The 12709-nt window shown below is 48.5% G+C and overlaps 1 long non-coding RNA gene and 1 other non-coding gene across 2 annotated transcripts; both read right to left on the bottom strand.

Annotated features, from left to right (window-relative positions):
- Positions 1-9198: 9198 nt before the first annotated feature.
- Positions 9199-10818, bottom strand: LOC123929320. The gene is made up of 3 exons (XR_006815918.1): positions 10313-10818; positions 9996-10109; positions 9199-9374 (listed from the first exon to the last, which is right to left on the bottom strand). It is a non-coding gene; the product is annotated as an uncharacterized LOC123929320 (long non-coding RNA).
- Positions 10238-10309, bottom strand: TRNAQ-UUG. The gene has a single exon. It is a non-coding gene; the product is annotated as a tRNA-Gln (tRNA).
- Positions 10819-12709: the final 1891 nt, after the last annotated feature.

Below are 12709 nucleotides of genomic sequence, written 5' to 3' on the forward strand. Positions count from 1 at the left end.
GCAAACTTGCCCAGCTCAGCAGGCCCCAGCCGGAGGGCATGCCCTGGGCCTGCCAGGGAGGTCATGGGCCACTGGTCAGAATCCAGGCTCTCCAGGGAAGTGTCCATTCCTTTCCCAACTCCCTCCCGAAAATTCTATCCTGACCCTCAACTCACCATTCTGGAACCTCAAATAAGTTCAGTCAATCTCATTATACTTGAAAGGGAAAAAGAAGAGGAATGAGAAAGAGAAGATTTAAATACAGTAATTCTTCTTCTTTTTTTTAAAGACGGAAGGGTGGGGCTCCTGGGTGGCTCAGTCATTTAAGTTTCTGCTTTCAGTTCAGGTCCTGATCTCAGGGTCTTGGAATCAAGCCCTCATCCGGCTCCCTGCTCAGCTCGGAGTCTGTCTTTCCCTCCCCGCCTGCAGCTTCTCCCCCTGCTTGTGCTCTCTCTGTCAAATAAATAAATAAAATCTTTGAAAAATAAAATAGGGAAGGGTAAACATTCCATATGGCTCAAGCTGTGAGAAAGGAAAACCAGGGGATGCCTGGGTGGCTCAGTGGGTTAAGTGTCTCCTTTAGCGGCTCAGGTCATGATCCCAGGATCCTGAGATCGAATCCTGCATGGGGCTCCTTACCCAGCCAGGAACTGCCACTGCCCCTCCCCCTGTTTGTCCTCCTGCGCTCTCTCTCTCACTCTCCCAAATAAATAAAAATCTTTAAAAAAAAAAAAGAGAGAGAGAGAAGGAAAAGCAGGTGTGGGCTACAGGCACGAGGCTACGGCTTCCTTCCTCCGCCCACCCAGTCCTCGTTCTGCTCCCTCCAGGTGGTATCACGCTGTTGGGACCCCTTGGCCCTGCGGGGACTCTCACCATTATTCCTGAGGGTCTGAACCCTGGATGGAGTTCTGCTTACAGAAACAGCTTCTGCTTGCCTTTTCTCAGTGCACGGCACCCAGAGATGCTCTGGGCATTCTGTTGGCTCCTCCCATACCCTTTCCATCTACCCCAAGGTGGGTCACAGGACCCCTAAGCCTCAAAGTCAGTCATCAGCCCAACACCCTGAACCCCTCTTCTGTTTCGCTCGTGCCTGAAGGAGCCTCAAATGGCTGAGGGCAACCTGAGCTTCTGCGCCAAAGGAATTGTAACGGCCCCAGGGGCCGCATTCCCTCCCCGAGCGCCCAGCCCTGCGTGGGAGCCAGTTCAGAGGGCCCACGTGATGATGCTGAGAGCAGGTCCCGGGTGTCAGCTAAGCGGCCCGGCCCCACTCCTGTCCCAGAGATCCGGGGGTTCATACCCGACAAAGAGAAGCACCATGTGTTGTTCGTGTTTTGCTACGGAGCACAGGCAGCAGCTTCACTTGGACAAGAGCCCCTCATCTTTGCAAAGTGTTTCCTAGTCGGCACCCCACTGGGGCTTGCTCCTTCGCCCTGCAAAGCCAGTGGCTCCCAGAGGATGGACTCATGATGAGGTCAGCAAATCCCATCAGCATTTACCCCTTGCCTTAGATTTACAGAGAAGTTGCAAAGCTAGCACAGGGGGTTCCCGTATCCCCCCATCCAACTTCCCTCGACGTTAATGTTTCATAAAACCACGTCCTTGTAGTAAGGCGAGGAAATTAACATTGGGCCGATACCATGAACTCAAGTCCAGACTGCAACTTGGATTTCCCTCATGTTTTCACTAGGCGTCATTGTTCTGTTCCAGGACCCACATTCCACTTAGTGTCTTATTTATTTTTCAGGGAAGGGCTTCTTCTTTTTTTAAAAAAAAGATTTTGTTTGGGCGCCTGGGTGGATCAGTCAGTTAAGCATCTGCCTTCAGCTCAGGTCATGATCCTGAGGTCCTGAGATCGAGCCCCACATCGAGCTCCCTGCTCAGCCCGGGGCCTGCTTCTCCCTCTCCCTCTGCCTGCCACTCCCCTTGCTTGTGCTTCCTCTGTCTCTGTCAAATAAATAAATGAAATTGAAAAAATAATAAATACAGAAAAGCTTTTAAAAATTTTTAAAAATAAAAAAATAAATATATAAAATCTTTAAAAAAATATTTTATTTATTTTTTAAATTTTTTTTAAAGATTTTATTTATTTATTTGACAGACAGAAATCACAAGTAGGCAGAGAGGCAGGCAGAGAGAGAGAGAGAGGAGGAAGCAGGCTCCCCGCAGAGCAGAGAGCCCAATGTGGGGCTCGATCCCAGGACCCTGGGACCATGACCTGAGCCGAAGGCCGAGGCTTTAACCCACTGAGCCACCCAGGCGCCCAAGATTTTATTTATTTGAGAGAGAACAAGAAAGGGGAGGGGCAGAGAGACAAGCTGAGTGGGGAGTCCCGTGCTCGGAGGGGAGCCCCATGCTCAGCAGGGACCACCACACAGGGCCCAATCCCAGGATCCTGAGATCATGACCCATGACCTGAGCCAAAGTCAGACGCTCAACTGACTGAGCCACCCAGGCGTCCCCAGGGAAGAGCTTCTATGTGGAGTTAGTACGTCTAGGACACCATGGACACCTAGAAGACATTTCATGAGTCCACAGACATAGCACTGACAGAGACATGACAAGGAATACAAATCTGATTCCTGAGTAAGTCCCTCCTCCAGTGACTCTGTCCCCTCTATTGACCTGCCGCCAGAGAACTGGCCGGTTGTCCTTGAGGTCTGGATTGCATGAGCGACTCAGGGTTGTCATTGTCACTGGCTCACTCACAGGCCTGTCAAGAAAGCCTTGACTGTTCCGCTCGTGCAGGACCTCTGTTTCTGCCTCTCTGTTGCTTTGTTTCATGACTGCCAGTCAGCCCAGAGGTCACCTTGTCCAGGTTTTCTCAAGAACTTCTGCTGGGGCGCCGGGGTGGCTCAGTGGGTTAAAGCCTCTGCCTTCGGCTCGGGTCATGATCTCAGGGTCCTGGGATGGAGTCCCGCATTGGGCTCTCTGCTCGGTGGGGAGCCTGCTTCCTCCTCTCTCTCTCTCTGCCTGTCTCTCTGCCTACTTGTGATCTCTGTCTGTCAAATAAATAAATAAAATCTTTAAGAAAAAAAAAAAAAAAGAACTTCTTCTGCAGGGGCAGCCTTCTGGTAAACCTGTTCATGACACTTGAATATTTTCAGTCTTTGAACTCACCCTAAGGGGACCAGCCACATAGCTCTCCTCAGATGTCCTTGTCTCTTCCAGTCCTTCGTTTGACCTCTAAGACCTTGATCATCTGACCAGAAGCTGAATTGCTTCCCAGGATCAGAGAGGAAGAAATTCCCTTCCCTGCTGACTTTTAGGTCACCCTGAGAAGAGCAGTTCCCAGAGAAAGGGGAATCACCGGGATGCAGACATTCAGACGTGATCAGGGCCTGAGTTGGGGAAGCGGAGTCAGGATGCAGAGGAGGTGATGAGTTGGAGAGATAATTAAGAGGTAACATTTTCAGGGCTTAGAGATTACTTGAATGTTGGCAGGATGGGAAGGAAATGTCACACCTGACTTCAAGTTTCTGTCTGGGATGACTGAGGGAATGGTGGTGTCACTCACCAGAAGGCCCTTCTCACCAGATGCTTCTCGGTGATTCCCCTTGGCTTCTCCTCCCTCCCCTTTTGCCCAATGGAGGTGACAGCTGGTAATACAGAAGGAGGCGAGTCTGAGAAGGATGACAGAGTGGGGCAACATGGGAAGAGGCTAGCGACGGAGCTTGGAGAACATCAGCGACTCAGGATTAAGTGGAGAAGGACGGGCCATGGAAAGGACCGAGTAGGGAGGGTCATGGTGTGAGGAGGCCAAGCAGAGACCGGGCTATTGAAGTTCTAATGATTCTGAGCGATAAAGTGATGCCAAGTCAGGAAAAAGACTCTTTTTTTTTTTTTTAAGATTTTATTTATTTATTTGACAGACAGATCACAAGTAGGCAGAGAGGCAGGCAGAGAGAGAGAGAGGAATGGAAGCAGTCTCCTTGCTGGGCAGAGAGCCCAATATGGGGCTCGATCCCAGGACCCTGGAATCATGACCTGAGCCGAAGGCAGAGGCTTAACCGACTGAGCCATCCAGGTGCCCCAGGAAAAGGACTCTTGATTTCCTGGTCAACTAAATAGCTGAATCGTTCTTAAATTCTGTCACCTTCCTTCCATGCTCCATACTCACCAGAGTCCCTGGGTGGGATCCAGGGCCTTAGAAGGAAAGGAAGAGGGGAACCGCTGACTGGTTAATTCAGGGCTCAGCATCTGGGGCTGGGGGCTGGCCGCAGCTAGAAATCCTTTTTAGTGGATCAGGCAGCCCAGCATCCCCAACTCTCCCCCTCCACTCCCCCCTCCCTACCCGTCTTCTGGATGTTATCCTTGTGTCTGGAGGAGTTGGGGGTGGGCAGGGGAATAGGCTGCTTAGCATCTTGGTGCCTTAGGCAGAGGATAATTACCCAACCATGATCTCAGGGCCTCTAGGAAAATCAGTCTGAGCCCCCTGGCCTGCCCCTACCCCAATTCCCTACCTGAGCTTGAGGCCTGGGAACAAGATCAGTTTTATGGGTGCTTTCAACCCGTGCTGTCCCATAGGGCCTCCTACTGAGACCAGGGCCTCATGCTTGGTTTAACATTCTCCTTGAAATTCTTTTTTTTTTTTTTTTTAAGATTTTATTTATTCATTTGAGAGAGAGAGAGAGAGAGAGAATGGGTACGAGTGGCGTGGGGAGAGGCAGAGAGAGAGGGAGAAGCAGACTCTGCTGAGCAGGGAGCCCGATGCGGGGCTCAATCCCAGGACCCAGAGATCATGATCTGAGCCGAAGGCAGAGGCTTAACCACTGAGCCACCCAGGCGCCCACTTTGCTTGATATTCTAAATGATTTTTGAACAGGAGTCCCACATTCTCACTTTGCTCAGGGCCCCCCATATTCCATATCTGGTCCTGTGTAGGGAGGCAGAGGCTCCAGCCTGATGGAGGAAGCAGGATGCTTACTGAGGAGCAGAGTTCAAGGCGAGGTTCAAAATAACACCCTGACCACCTACACCCTGCCCTCCTCCCTGATCTCTGAGGGTTAGAAGCGGAGGTGGGGCTCTGAAGTGGTTTCTCAACATGCCCTTGGCCCCTCTGTCTTCCGAGTCCCTAGTGTGTCCCCTGTACTCCCCCGCCTATTGCTTTTCGTCCTACACCCGACTTTATTTTATTATTATTAAACCATTAACAGACAAGACCTACAGATTTATTTCTTCTTGGACACACCCACGGTGCACACCCTACTTTTTTTTTTTAATTTTATTTTTTAGGATTTCATTCATTGATTTGACAGAGAGATCACAAGTAGGCAGGCAGAGAGAGTGGGGAAAGCAGGCTCCCCACTGAGCAGAAAGCCCGATGCGGGGCTCGATTCCAGGACCCTGAAACCATGACCTGAGCTGAAGGCAAAGGCTACACCCTACTTCAGTCCTCATTTTATCAGCCCAGATTTCAAGCACCCTGAAGGCTGAAGTCGAGTCTTTGATTTTTGTATTTCTGGCACCTTGAGCACAGGTGCGTGTTAAATGACTGTGTGTCCCATAATTTATAGACTTTGTATGTGTCTGGCATTGTGATAAGTGTTATATACACATTATCTCAGGCACCAACGAATAGACAAAGAAGATAATAAACCGACAACTCTGGGAATCAAGCATGAGGGAGAGAGAGGCCAGGCAAGGCTGCCTTGGTGGCTTGGCCCTCTGCCCTCTCCTGGTGACTCTGATCAGTGACAATGTAGGACAGACACTACCTTCTGGAAACTGCTGCCTTTGAGGGGACCTTCCTGGGAATAAAGGCCTTGGGAGGGGCCCCTCAGACTGCTGGAGGAGAGAAAGGTTCTTTCTGAGCTGGGAGGGATAGAAAGAGATAGAAATGTGGAGAGGCTCTCAGAGAATCTGGACCTAGGAGGGCAAGGACGGAGTGGGCTGAGGTGGGAGTGGCAAGTTTGTAAATGTTTTCTTAACTGTGGGTTAAGAGACAAGAGTTATGAAATCAATGTAGTGATTTTACTAAAGTTAGTGAGTTATGAAATCTATTTAGTAGATTGGGACCAAGCTTTAGACATCGTCCCACACCTCTCGGTGACAATGACCTTCGAGCACCCCCAGAAGACTTCCAAGCATGAGACGATCAGAATTCCTCAGCCTGTTCTGTGGATGGACAGCAGGAACTGTTAGAAAGTTCTTCCAACTGCTGCTCTAACTTCCTCCCGCAGGTTCTCATTCCCTGCCTCTGTGGCTACCCTTCACGTTTTGTTTTCCTCCCCCACAAAAGCAGGTGTTCTTTTCTCAGGAGTCTGAGCTTCTGTAGTCCTCACTATTCGGATTCTTTCTAGCAGTTACCATTATAGAGCCTATCTTGGCTCAGGTGCAGAGAAGAGGACTTTTGCTTACGATTTTACTAGTTCCTGCCCCACTGCTATGCAAAAGGCACCGCTGTTGTCCCTTTTCCTTTACAAATGAGGCTCCTAATATTTCTTCCCGGATTTATTGGGATGTAATTGACATGTACGATCATATAAGTTTAAGGTGTATAACAAAGTGATGTGTTTTACATGTGAATTGTGAAATGATTACCACAATAAGTTTAGTTAACCTTTCCATCACCACATATCGTTACAATTTCAGAACAACCGAATTGCTTACCTTAATGACCCAGACAGCTAGTGGCAGGGCGATATTCATCAGCGTTCTCCTGCAATGCCCAGGATTGAACCTGATCCTTCGAATGCCCTTGGGCTGGCTCGGGGTAGAGGATCTCTATCCTGACTCCCCAGTCTGCAGACAAACTCTTTTTTTTTTTTTTTTTAAGATTTTATTTATTTATTTGACAGACAGAGATCACAAGTAGGCAGAGAGGCAGGCAGAGAGAGACAGAGAAGCAGGCTCCCCGCCAAGCAGAGAGCCCAACACGGGGCTCGATCCCAGGACATGGGGCTCGATCCCAGGACCCTGGGATCATGACCCGAGCTGAAGGCAGAGGCTTTAACCCACTGAGCCACCCAGGCGCCCCAATATAATGTGCATTTTAACAAATTCTTGTCGTGAATAAGCTACGTAACCTCCACCCAGGACAAGAAATAGAATAAAACCAGTACAGGGTATCTAGCTGGCTCTGTCAATAGGGCACATGACTCTTACTCCTGGGATCCTGAATTCAAGCCCCGCACGGGGCAATAGAGATTACTTCAAAAAATAATAATAATACCACTACCCCCAGAAGACTGTTGTTGACCCTTTTCCAGTCATGGCCCTCTCTCTTCTCCAGGGATACTGGATATCCTCACTCACATGGGAATTTTTGCTTTGCTTGATAGTTTTACCGTCTCAGTTGACAGCTCTAAACAACATACAGTAGTTATTTTTGCCTGTTTAGCAATTTTATATAAATGGAGTCATATATTATTTACTCCTTTGTATCTGCCTTCTTTTGCTCGATACTTTTTAAAAAAGAAGACTCATCCATTTTGTTGCTGTATAATATCCTTTTGTACGGCCTTACAATAAATTATTTATCCATTCTACTGCTGGACATTTGAATTTTCTCCTATTTTTGGCTATCGTGTTGCCAAAACCACTCTTATACATGCCCACCTTTCTGCAGATATAGGTACAAGACTGAAATTGCTAGATTATAGGGTATGAGTATCTTCAGCTTCAATAGTTAACATCAAATTAGTTTCTCCAGTTTACATTCCCGTGAGAGTTCACGTTATTCTCTACTCTTAAAAGGAGTCAGCATTGTCATTCTGGTGAGGGTATAGTGGTATTTCATTGAGATTTTAATTTGCATTTTGCTATAATTAATGATGCTTTACATCTTTTCATATGTATATCAGCTATTTAAAAAAATATTTTATCATTTATTTATTTATTTATTTGATAGAGAGAGAGAGAGAGAGAGCACTTGGTGGGGAGGGGCAGAGAGAAACTCAAGCAGGAATGCCCCCCTACTCTCTGCTGAGCACAGAGCGCTATAGGAGGTTCCATCTCAAAACCCTGAGATCCTTATGGACATTGGGGAGGGTATATGCTATGATGAGTGCTGTGAAGTATGTAAACCTGGCGATTCACAGACCTGTACCCCTGGGGCTAATAATACATTATATGTTTATAAAAAAATTATTTTAAAAAGCGGGGGGGCACCTGGGTGGCTCAGTGGGTTAAATCCTCTGCCTTTGGCTCGGGTCATGATCCCAGGGTCCTGGGATCGAGCCCCGTGTTGGGCTCTCTGCTCAGCAAGGAGCCTGCTTCCCCCTCTCTCTCTCTGTCTGCCTCTCTGCCTACTTGTGATCTCTGTCTGTCAAATAAATAAATAAAATCTTTTAAAAAGAATAAAAAATAAATAGAAATAAAAAAACAAAAACAAACAAAACAAAACAAAACAAAAAAACCCCCGAGATCACCAACTGAGCCAAAACCAAGAGCCTGAGCCTTAACCCACTAAGACACCCAGGTGCTCCTTAAGACTTTACTTTTAAGTAATCTCTATACCCAACTTGGGACTTGAACTCACAACCTCAAGGTCAAGAGTTGCATGCTCTGTCCACTGAGCCAAGCCAGGTAACCCTATGTCAGTTATTTGGGATTTCCTTTTTTTGTGCAGTGCCAGTTCAAGTATTTGCTATTTTTCTAATAGGTTGTCTTTATTCTTACTGGTTTTTTAAAAATTTTAATTTTATATTCTTACTGCTTATTACAAGCACTTTGCCAGTCATGCATTACAAATATCTTTTCTTATTCTGAGGCTTGCCTTTTCACTTTCTTACTGGGTTTTTTTGATATGAAGAACAGAGTATCATATTAATATAGTGACGTAGACTAAGCTTTTAGAACTTTTTGAGTCTTATTTAAGAGGACATTCCCTACCCTGAGGTCATAAAGATATTCTCTTATGTTCTCTTCCAAAAGCTTTATTGCTTTTCCCGTTAAGGTTATGATTCACATGGAATGTATTTCTGTCTTTAGTGTAAGTTGGGAGGAATTTGATATCATATTTTTCCATTTGGACACCCAATTCTCCCAGAATAATTTTTTGGAAAAGTAGATTCTTTCCCCTCCTGCTCTGCTGTGCTATTTTGTCCTGAATCATTTGCCCAAATAGTGTGGGGCTGTATCCGGCCCACCCTTTATGTCCCATTGGCATGTTTGTCTCTCCTGCACCAGGACCACACTATCTTAATTCCTATAGTTTATAGCTGATAATAACCTTTAATGTCTGGTAGAGCAAGCCCTCCCACCCTCCCACCTCTCATGCCTACGTATTTTCAAGGCTGGGATCTTTCATACACACAAATCCATTCAAACGTATTTGCAGGGTATGGGGGCGGCGGGGTGGGGAGGAGGGGTGCTCTGGGGAAAGCCGAGCGAGGATCCTGTTTCCATGGCATCCTCCCAAGGGGCGGGCACGTAGAGCCATAGTGCCAATCACCCTGTGGGGAGATCACAAATGCGTCAATGGGCTCCCTCGTCACTCATCCCACGGGGCCAGACAGCTCTCAAAAAACCCAGATACAACTCAAAAGAAGACAACCCTCCAGGCGCGCCTCTTCCCCTCCATCCCAGAGACACACCCTCGCCTGCAAATCAGGCGCGGCTGGCCAGCACCCAGAATCCCAGTCCTGGACAGATTCTCCAGGAGACGCGCTCAGCCCTGTTGTGAACCCCACAGAGATTCCTACCCTCTAAAGGATCAACACCCCATCCACGGGGTGAGAAACCGCGTGCGGAGATCCCCTGACCGGCTGGCACGGCCTTAAGAACCCACATGGACAACCTCACTCCTACTGCCTGAATCAGACCGACTTCACCATCTGACCGCCTAGACTCACAGGCGGACTGGCCCCAAACACACTCTCCTCTCCCCAAACACACTGCCCTCTCCCCAGCCTCCTACTGTTTCCCGCGCCCCTTGGCTCCGCCCAGCATTTCATTCCCGGTTGATAAAGGCATAACTGATCGCAGTCCGCACATCAGCCAATAGGAAGAAGGGACTCCTAGCAGCAGGAGGGAGGTGTCGGAGTCCCGAAGGCCGCGGTCCCAAGCAGGCTCACCGGGGTCGCTTGGCTTCCTCCGCCCTCGTTTTCAAGGTAAAGTCACTCTCGGTCTCCACCAACACTTTTCCGCCCGGACTCTCACGCATGCGCACTGCGACTCTCAGGCCGGACCTAAACAAGAGAGGAGGAGGGACCCTAAACCGCGATCCCTTAGGTCACGGGAGTAACGGCACAGCCCAAAGTGGCCGCCGCCGCCTGCAGTCCTCAAAACAATAATTGTAGAACCAAAACGTTTGGAGAGGTCCCACCGAGATTTGAACTCGGATCGCTGGATTCAAAGTCCAGAGTGCTAACCATTACACCATGGGACCTACTGGCGGTTTGAAGCGGCCGGGAGGCTTCTCAAGCCACATGGCGCGCTGAACAGCCTTCCCAGAGCGGCGGCGGAGGAGGCCCAGTTCCCCTGGCCCGGGCTGGGCGCCCTGGGCCCGAGGCCGCTCGGGCGGGCGGAAACAGCAAGGGCTGCTGCGGCCCCGATGTGGCCAGTGCCGGGGTGTCACCTCTTGTCGCTGCTCTTCCTGCTCTTCTCCCGAGGTCCTGACCTGCGCACGGGGAAGCCGGGAGGACGGCGGGCTGCGGTCGGAGACGGCCGGCGGCGGCCCCTGCCGGGAGCGGAAGGCGCGGCGCACGCAGCCGGCCTCCGAGCTCGTTTATTTATTTATTTCCACGAAACTGTCTTTGCGTGGCTCCTGTGGCCAAGCGGGGAGGGAAGCGGGCTGACACGTGTCAGGACGGTGGTTCAAAGCCCGGGTTCCTTTAGTGGGAGCGAGCGGGTCGCGGACGTGAAACCACGGCTTTCTGCGGAACCCCAGGACTCTCTGTAGAGGTTGGCCCTTGGCGGACCCTACGGTGGTGGGTGGTACATAGGTCTTTTAATGAGTGGGGGACTTATCAGACCCTTTTGGGGTTTTCCAGGTTAACTTCCTAGTTAACCTTTTATAAGATTTGACTCAGCAGTTTCACTTTTGTAACTTTATCCTAAAGGACAACGAGGACCAGTGCCAAGTGTTCAAGGATGTTCTCAGCGGTGACGGGGGGGGGGGGGGGGGGGGGCGGGGAGCTGGGGGGGGGTCCCTGGGTGGCTCAGAGAGTTGCGCCTCTGCCTTCGGCTCAGGTCATGATCCCAGGGTCCTGGAATCAATGGTAAAGAAGAGAATATAAAAGCGAAAATCGATTTAGTAAATATTGACAATATCTATACGATTAATACTGTGCAGGAATTTAGGGGATGGGTTTTTATTGTATTGATATTATTTTGATGTCTAGGACTACATTGATTTATTGTATTGACATGAAAAGAGCGATAGGTCTACCCAGATGGAAACAACACCAAAAATCTACTTACCAGTTAGTATGCATGATAAATTCCCACTTTTCTACAAACAGAAAAACTGCATATTTGTGTAATAGACATTTGCCATTTATTTGTCCCGTGACATCTGACTGGCTGCCTTTCTTGAGGGATCCAACCTGGTGTGGGACTGGGAGACAGCAGAGTGACTGTGTGTCCCTTAGCCTCGCCAGCTGGACTTAGAATCCAAAGAGACCGATGCCCAGAAACGGGGACATTTTAAAACTTGTTCTGCTCCTGGTGGTAGCTGTGATCCCAGTGTCTCGGGGCAGTGACAGCAGTCATGCCATCTCCACTGGCAGCAGAAGCTGGATCCTATTCAGACTGCCCTGGATTCTGACGGCTGGGTTCCTGGTTGCTTGGGTCCTCCTCGTTCTTGTCCATTTTTTTGAGTCGCTTTTATCCGACTTTCTTCCAAGGAGTACTGTTCCTGCTTAAATCACCCAGAATCTGTTTATTTTCTTCCGTCAAAAACCTGCTTGGAGGTGCCTGGGTGGCTCAGAGTGTTGGGCCTCTGCCTTCGGCTCAGGTCATGATCTCAGGGTCCTGGGATCAAGCCCCGAATCCCACTCTCTGCTCAGTGGGGAGCCTGCTTCTCTCTCTCTCTCTCTGCCTACTTGTGATCTCTGTCAAACAAATAAATAAAATCTTTAAAGAAAACACAAAACCCTGCTTAGCTCAAATCCAAAAAGGTCTGCTGTGGACAGATGTCCCCGGGAAATACATTTATGAGGCCCTTTCTTACAGTTTATGATTTATTGTATTGCTTGAAAAAATATTTGATAACTCTTGTATATTGTCAAAAGAAACATTAAAGTTTTTCCATTTCGAGGAGTGAACCAAACTCCCATTGCATTCCCATGGTGAGATAAGGCTGGAGTAACAACACCGAATTGACTTTATATCAAATGGCTTTAGTCTCTTGTTTCCCATCTATTTCCTTCTTATAAGGCTCTTCATGAGGCTGGAGTAACAACACCGAATTGACTTGATATCAAATGGCTTTAGTCTCTTGTTTCCCATCTATTTCCTTCTTATAAGCGCTCTGTACCCGTGAAGGTGTATTGAAATTAATTTTTCAGAAGCTACGTAGAAATCCTAAAGAATTGTGATTATGCCCTTTGAAAGTATACAGGAGATAGTTCCTTCTGTCCAGTAGGAAGACTTCTCCCTCCTCCCATTCCCTAGTTCTTCCTTTCCAGTTCCCTCCATCTTCTCAGCTTGAAACATCTTACCAGCCCAAATGAGACCCTTCACTGAAATCCCCACTAGTGAATTCCTCAAGTTACGCAGAAGGATCCTCTCCCTGACAGCATTTGTCATTACTTGCTGGAGGTATAGGTATTTGTGTTCTGTGGCT

This window comes from Meles meles, chromosome 18 (assembly GCF_922984935.1).
Source record: "Meles meles chromosome 18, mMelMel3.1 paternal haplotype, whole genome shotgun sequence".
Classification (NCBI taxonomy): domain Eukaryota; kingdom Metazoa; phylum Chordata; class Mammalia; order Carnivora; family Mustelidae; genus Meles; species Meles meles.